The 8,155-nt window shown below is 39.3% G+C and overlaps 1 pseudogene; it reads left to right on the forward strand.

Annotated features, from left to right (window-relative positions):
- The first annotated feature begins 6,575 nt into the window (after positions 1–6,575).
- LOC141498697 (DDB1- and CUL4-associated factor 7 pseudogene) lies at positions 6,576–7,742 on the forward strand (annotated as a pseudogene).
- Positions 7,743–8,155: the final 413 nt, after the last annotated feature.

Below are 8,155 nucleotides of genomic sequence, written 5' to 3' on the forward strand. Positions count from 1 at the left end.
GTGTCCATGCCTGTATTATAAATGAAAAAAAAAACCTTAAAAATAAATGAATTAAAAACTCCAAATTGAGAAATAAAAATTCTAATTAGCTATGAGATGAACAATTTGGAAAAGGAAAAAAAAACACGAGATTATGAAGCAATGTTGTTTAGAATGTTTTTAATTGAAGTTATAATTTCATCTTATTGAGAATTTCCAGTTAAAAAAATTTTCTTTTACCAATGTGAAGGTTAAAGGACTTGCCTAGGGCCAAAGAATTATAAAGGGATTTGGCTAATGCTCTGATCACCTCAGATGGAGTCAACCAAGTTGGGGTACTCCCACTGACTTTATAGTTAGGTCTGTCTGTATCCTTAAATCTACCTAAGCCCAGTTGTGCTTTTTTCATCACTCACAGAAAAGTTGAAAGATGTCTTCCTTCACAGTAGATGATACCATGAGGTGGCAGGGGACAGGAAGTCAGGCCTGAAGGTCACTTCTTCCCCCTTAGGCTATATGGTACCCAGAAATAGACTTTAAGTCTTGGTCAGGTACAAGTTCAGGGAGAGGAATCCTTTCCTGGAGAGCTTGGACTATGGGGATGAGAGAGTCTGGCATTCCAGCTCATACAATTCCAGACTGGCAGCCAGGCCAGCAGGGAACCCCTAGAATCCAGGGTCCTAAGGAGCTGAGGAAGAGGGTGAAATACTTCATACTTGATGGAATTAACACTATGTAGGAACTGATTTAAAATGTGTGAGAAATTTTAGGGTGTTTGGTTGCCACAAGATATGAAAGAATACTGCTAGAATCTCACTGCTATCTGTAAGAACAATACAGAAAAAGGCAGAATTTCTGGACATTTGGTTAGGCTGAAAAGACACAAACCTATGTGTAGGAATGTGGAGGGAAAACAAAGGGAAGGGTGATAAAAGAGATGTCCCTGACCTGAGAGAGTTCATGAAATGGCCTTAGCTGGGGGGGAGGGTCAAAAACCAGCTTGAAATAGTCAGAAGTTAACCTAGGGTCTTTGATCTTGACCAGTGAATTTGCTTAATGAGATCCTTACATGTTACTATATACTCTCCTGTGACAATTGAGGCTTATCAGCATAACATGCATCATATGACCAGGGCAGGGAAAATATGTTAGATGGTTGCCATGAAGTGGGTGTATTTTCTGGATTGTACCTCCAAGAATCTATCAGGACTCAGAGAATAGGGGAATAAAAGCCTTCCTATATAATGTTGGACATTGTCACAATTGGAGTTTTTCCCACTAGGGGAAATTGCCTGTTCCTGCAGGGATGTTAATTAATAAAAGGCCATTCAATAGCTCTAGGCTAAGTTTTATTATTATGAGTCATTTCTAAGAACTGTTAACCTAATCCCTCTCCCCTACCCAGAGACTGAGTGGTAAAAGAAAATTATGACCCTGGATAATGAGGTAAAATGTTTCAATATTTGTTCTTGATATTTTTTGTAGAAGTTAATCTGATGTCAAATAGATGAAACTGGAGGGTTACTCACTAGGACCCTAAAATCTGGGGCAACATAATATTTTGGGGCTTTAACTAATGGCAGAGATGAGGGACTCCGCAATTCCTTAGGGTACTAGAGAACCCTGGAGAAGTGATGAAATGTAATATACCTGACCCTCAGGGAGAGAAGCTAGAGTAAAGAGTAAAGAGAGTAAACCTATGTTTACTCTCACATCTAATATTTATCCTTATTTTACAGATGAGGAAACTGAGACCAAGGGAGTTTAACCTACTTGTCCAGGATCTCAGAGATAGTGGTTTTCAGAGGACAAACTTGAACTCAAATTTAGACCTTAATTGGCTCTTTTCTACCCTTTGATCCCTATTCATATCAATTATATACCAACAGTGATTTCTTAAAGGAAATGGATAAATATTGATAAAAACATCAAAATGCTAAAACTAACAGAATAATAGAGAATTAAAACATCCCAACCTCAGTAAAAGAAATTGAACAATCCATAAATGAAATGTCAAAGTGGGGAAAAAATAACTGTGACAGAATCAATATCTACCAGCATTCCCTGTCCCCTGCCACATAGATTAGATTAGTTCTTTACCTAATAGGAAAAGAAGCTATTCTCAAGACAAGATCTGATTGCAGTAGGAGCTAAAATTTAAGCTTAGTTCCTGTAAGCAGCTTACTGTTGTCCCCAGGCTGTGTTGATGTGGCTTCTTGAGTATTTAAGGGTGTAAAAATGATCAGTCCTTGTGGAACTGGAGCCTGTGAGAGGTTGTTTGCAAGGCCATAGGATGGATCACACCTTGTCTTGATGACTATACTATTTCCAAAGTGAGGTGGGGCTGAGGGGGGAACTGGGAGAACACTGCAGCTATCTCAGGTCAGTGTTGTATACCCTTATATAATACCTTGTGTTATAGCTAAGTAAACCTCCCTTTGTTAACTGCTGAATGGCCCATGAGTGCTAAATTTTGTTCTAATATCAGATCTAAATGACCAGAAGAGTACCCTGAGTCAGAAGCAGATTATAACACCAGAACTGATGGACATGAAAGTGAAGTTACTGTACCAAAACCTTTCTATGAAACAAATACCAAGTAGGGTCCTGGTACTGTAAAAACAGAAGACAGAAAAATAAAATAATATCACTAATACATATTAAAATATATTGAATCAAAATGAACCACAAGTTGTAGAAATACAGTCAAAAGATTATAAATGAATGAAAAAGCATTTATTAGGCTCTCACTCTAGGCAAAGCATTATTGTAAGTACTGGAGATAGAGATAGAAAATTGAGGTGGGCTAGAGTATGGCTACAAATCAAGTCATATGTCATCATATGTCATAAGTCATATAGCGATCAAGTCAAACATGGCCAATGGATTGGTTGGTTTTGCTTGATTATACTTCTTGGTTACAAAGGAAACCCCAAATGGGGAAGGAAATGTTAGATGGAGTAGGTGGAGAGTGACAGATGTTTTTAAGAAAGATCAATACAACTTTTTAAAAAGATAGAATTAGAATTTGAGGCTTGATTTCTAGTGCTGATTCTACTGTTAGATAAGCTGTGTGGTCAGAGAGCCAATCTCTTATCTTTTTAGCCTCAGAATTAGGGGTTTGTGACTTAGGAGTTGTGAACTTAATTAAAAAAAAAAAAAACTTTTGGGGCGGCTAGGTGGCACAGTGGATAGAGCACCGGCCCTGGAGTCAGGAGGACCTGACTTCAAATCTGACACTTAGTAATCAGATCAGACACTTAGTCATTACGTAGCTGTGTGGCCTTGGGCACGCCACTTAACTCCATTGCCTTGAAAAAAAAACCCTAAAAAGCTTTTGATATAATTGCTTTTTATATTCTTATACATTATATGTATTTAAAGCCATAATTTTGAGAAGGGATCAATAGGTTTCACTAGACAGCCACAGGGGTCCATCACACACATACGTGCAATGTATACCACATACAAGATGAAGAAGTCCTGGTGTAGGTGCTGTCCAACAGATGGACTTCTAAGTCTGACATTCTGTTTCTAAATTGCAAGATGAGATCAGGGAATCTAGAGATGTCCCTCTATTTCTCTATCTTCTATTTCATTTCCAACTTCCATGGTCTTCAGTACACATTCTAATCCAATCCTTATGGAATGGAATTCAGCAAAGCAATAGAAAGCAAGCAGTGCAAAGTCTGTATAATCAACTCTGCCAGACAAAATCTGGTCATGACTGATTATATGTGGGCTAATGACAAATGGAACCTTTATATACTGATGAAAAGCATTTGGAAAACATCAGCCTCTCCTTCAGCCAAAGCATTTTCTTTTGTTGTCAACTTCTTCAATTGTACCTTTCAAGATGGAGATTGATATTCCTACCAAAGTAGACTCGAGATTGTCTGTTCTGTCCATTACAGGCTACTTTTAAAACATCAATTGGACAGCAGAACATCACTGAAAATCTCAGTATTGCCCATCAGGAGAAGACAGCTATAACCTTTGGAATTTACTGAACTTGTTTCCACTCCCTAGCCTCCCTGTATGTAGATGAAATGTGTTTAGTGAAATTGGTGAAGGAATCCCTTTTGGTTTGTGTTGGATGGTATATCACTGAAGAAGAACTAGCCATATACACATACATTTACCCAGGTAGAGAAGGAAGTAAAAGAAACTTCATAAATGTGATTGAAATAGTAGAGACAGAAAAAAATCTGGGAGTTTGACTGAAAATTATAATTGAGTCTGGGGATGGGTGCATGGAGAATGATGGTGTGACTTGAGAAATCATTAGTATCTAAATCATTAGTTCCTAAAATTGTTATAACAAACAGGTCAGATTTTAAATTTTGTTCTTTTCCTACTCCCGGGTGATGGAGTTTGGTATCAAGTCAAGTTTGTCCTGTCATTTTTATGATGTTGAATCTTTCACAAACAACATAAAGGGGTTATTAGACATTCAGCAACTTAAATTTCTTTACTGTCACATTTCTGAGGTATAATTAATAAGATGTTAATTAATTTTAATATCTCCATTTTGCAATATGCACTTTTCTATATTATACCCTTGATATGTACTTTTCACAGAAATTTTGTTAGCATAGTGAACTCTAATTGTAGCCCAGTTGAACTTGTTTGAGAAGATGATTCCTTTGGGAGGATAATGGGAGAAAGGTTATTATTGTTCTATGATATTGAAAAACTGGTAGTTGCCAGTCAAAGCTGCTCAGAATCTAAGGTATGCTCACTGTTTGAGGCAAATTTTTAGTCTGGGATTTGCAAATTTACTTTTTCCTCAGCCTAAGTCATTCCCTAGAGTCTAGACTAAGTTTTCAGATGACACGTCCAGCCCAGAAGGAGGTTAACCTCCTCTAGCTTCTTCTAGAATTCTGATTTAGTGAATGATTCTTAGGTGCACTGGATTCCAGTAGTTTATGCAGAGAAAATGAATCTGAAAATCAGGTCCAGAATGTTGTTCATGGTTACAGGGAAAGCAAGCATAAAAAAGGTATTGACAAATGGATGGATTTGTATTACATACTTTCCCTTTCAATATTTATTGAAGCAGACTGAGGTTGGGAAAAACTGAGTTCAAAGATCAGCACTGGTATTTTATTTTTGTCAGTTCAAAGATAACCACTGATATCTTATTTTTGTCAGTTCTGTCATCTGTAAAAATAGAGTTTGATAGCAGCATCTGTCTCCTGGGGTTGTTGGTTTCAATGGGCTGAAGCATGGAAAGTTGTTTTTATGACATAAGGTGATACAGAAATTTCAGTTGTTATTACTGTCCTTGGGAATTGTGTTAGAAGTTGTAAGAAATGTCTCTTATGAAGAACTCAGGATGGCCAATAGTGTAGCAAAGAGGATCCTTTATTGTAATGTTCTTAAGAATGGGAGACCCAAAAACCAGCACACCCTTAGAGAGCAAAAACTAAGTTATTTGTTTCCCATCCCGAAATGCAAGGAACTCCCATTGTTTCCTATTGACTGGGTAATACAAAGGGTACAGGCTTGTAATTCCCTTATGAGTTTCTCACCTTATTGCCATTATTTCTCCCACTGTTCACAATTCTGTAACCTGGGTCTTTATTTTCTTTTTCCACTATATGGGTATGCAGGTAAACTTTGTGCTTGGTATAAGGAGATGTGAATCTAAATCTAACATCAGAGCTGGTTTTCACAGATCTATTAATAGAACAATGAACAGCTCCTATATGTTCTATACCAAACTAAGTGGGAGTGATAGATTCCTTAATTTTATGGCTTTCCATTCTCCCTGTTACATATCAACCTATTTTTAATTTTTAGGGACATATTCCTTTCTTTGGTGTCACAAAAGTAGTATAGGAATGAAAGTTAATCACGTTTCACAATATGGTTAAAAAAAAATCAGACCGTCGTTTTTTTTTTTTTTCAAGGTGTATGCTCTTCAGGTAAAAAGAATTCCAAAATGACTCACTGAGTCCCTGGACATCAGGGATACTTTTTAAATAAATATCCCAATAGGAAAGCTAGTGGTGGAAGTAATGTTAGCTACTTTCCCAATGTTATGACCAAGATTCACATTTTACACGCATAAAAGTTGGGTATTTCTTCGGTAAAAAATATTCGTAGAGATAATTGGAAAAGACCAAGAAGGATGATGGTAGTCTTTTTGGTACTTTTGAATGACAAATATATGGAAAAGAATATCCACACGCTGGACAAAAAGAATTGGATTTTCCTGTTGTCGCATCAATGTGACTTGGGGATGACGTCATCCAGTTGATGGACATCTATTGCAAATGGAACAAAATTTAAATAATGGAGGGTTTTTGGCAGGGCTTTTGTAAAATAGGTGTTATGATTACCACCAAGTTATGTACTGTCTAAAATTGACCTGTTTTAGGGTGACCCTCCCATAATTCCCTTTGGTGGAGAAGGGAAGTACCCAATGAACCCTGACACCTCTTCCGGTACTCTCTCGGCATTCTGCCCCACCCCTATCCTCAGCCTTCCTCTCGGCTGGCTGTACTAACATCTGTCTTCAGCTGTGATTTGGTGTCTCAGGGAGACGCTAACTTTCTCACAGACCTAGAGAGTAGATTTTTAGGGTCAAAATGGCCCAGTCGGCAGATCAGTTATACCGGACCGACTACACATACCGCAAATTCTATAGATATGAGGCTCCGTGGACGACTTACGCCATGAGTTGGATTGTGCGCCCTGATCAGCCCTTCCGTCTGGCTGTAGGAAGTTTCGTAGAGGAACACGGCAACAAGGTCCAAGTGGTAAGCTTAGCGAATGACGGGACAAATGCTCAGGGGGATTTTGTGTGTAGTTACACAATGGGGCACACTTACCCAGTCACCAAGGTCATGTCGATCCCTGATCCTCAGGGCATCCACCCAGACCTGCTGGCTACCAGTGGGGACTACCTATGGGTTTGGCGCCTAGCTCCCAGTGATATGCCTTCCTCCGGGAATAGAGCCAGTTCATCAATTCATAGCACAGCTGGAAGAGGCATTGCCTTCCCAGGGTGTGGACGAGGAGCTAATGTTCTTGCTGCTGCCGCCGTAGGCTTAGAACCTCAGCTTGAGTGTGTGCTAAACCATAACATTAATAAGCCCTACTGCTTGCCACTCACCTCTTTTGACTGGAATGACACTGATACACATATCATGGTCACATCATGTAGTGACCACTCCTGCACTGTCTGGTCCCTGGAAACCCACCAGGTGCTGGGCCGAGTGTGGAATCAGAGACAGCAGCAGACTGCAAGAGAAAACCAAGAAGTCTATGATGTTGCCTTTGGAGGCAGCCGAGATTTATTCGCCTCAGTGGGTGCTAATGCCATTCTGCGAATATTTGACATCCGTAACCTACACAAGAGTTCTGTTGTGTACCAACAACCTGAAAACCTGCCGCTACTGCGCCTTGCCTGGAACAAGCAAGACCCCAACTATATAGCCACTTTGACATTGGAGTCAACCAGAGTAACAGTTCTAGATGTGCGCAAACCTGGCACGGCCTTGCTTTGTCTTAATGAACATAAGGCCTCTGTGAATGGGGTAACCTGGTCACCTGACATTCCAGGCCACCTCTGCACTGCTGCTGATGATTACCAAGCTCTCATCTGGAATATTCATCAGGAAATCAGTACTGCCACAAACCCCATCTTGTCCTTCAGTGTCAGCAGTGAGATCAACAATGCAAAGTGGTCCACCATTAAGCATGAATGGATCGCCATCTGCTATAAAAACTTCCTGGAAATTCTCCGAATCTAACACCATGGTCTAGGCAGTGGAATCAAACTCTGAGGGCTAATTCAAAAACCCACCAGAACAAACTAAGAAAAAGAAAAAAGAAATAACTGTTACAAGACTGTTCTTCAGAGTTCACAATTACAGCTCATCTGTCTTCCCAGAAAGTTTCTAAAATATTAAGGTTTACATCCAAGATGCTACAAATGTACCTTTGACAGAATATTGCAGAGGTGCTGCAGTTATTAAAACTTTTCTCAGAAAATTCTCAAAATAGTACAAGCATTAAGACTTTTACCACAATATTCCTGAATTGCTTGACTGAAGCTTTTGGCCAGAAAATTCCAAAGACTCCAACAGGAAAGACTTCTGCCTGTCTATCCCATGGCCTGGCATGGATTCAGACTAAACCCCAAAAGTGCTGGCTGTGTGGCAAA

This window comes from Macrotis lagotis, chromosome X (genome assembly GCF_037893015.1).
Source record: "Macrotis lagotis isolate mMagLag1 chromosome X, bilby.v1.9.chrom.fasta, whole genome shotgun sequence".
NCBI lineage: Eukaryota > Metazoa > Chordata > Mammalia > Peramelemorphia > Peramelidae > Macrotis > Macrotis lagotis.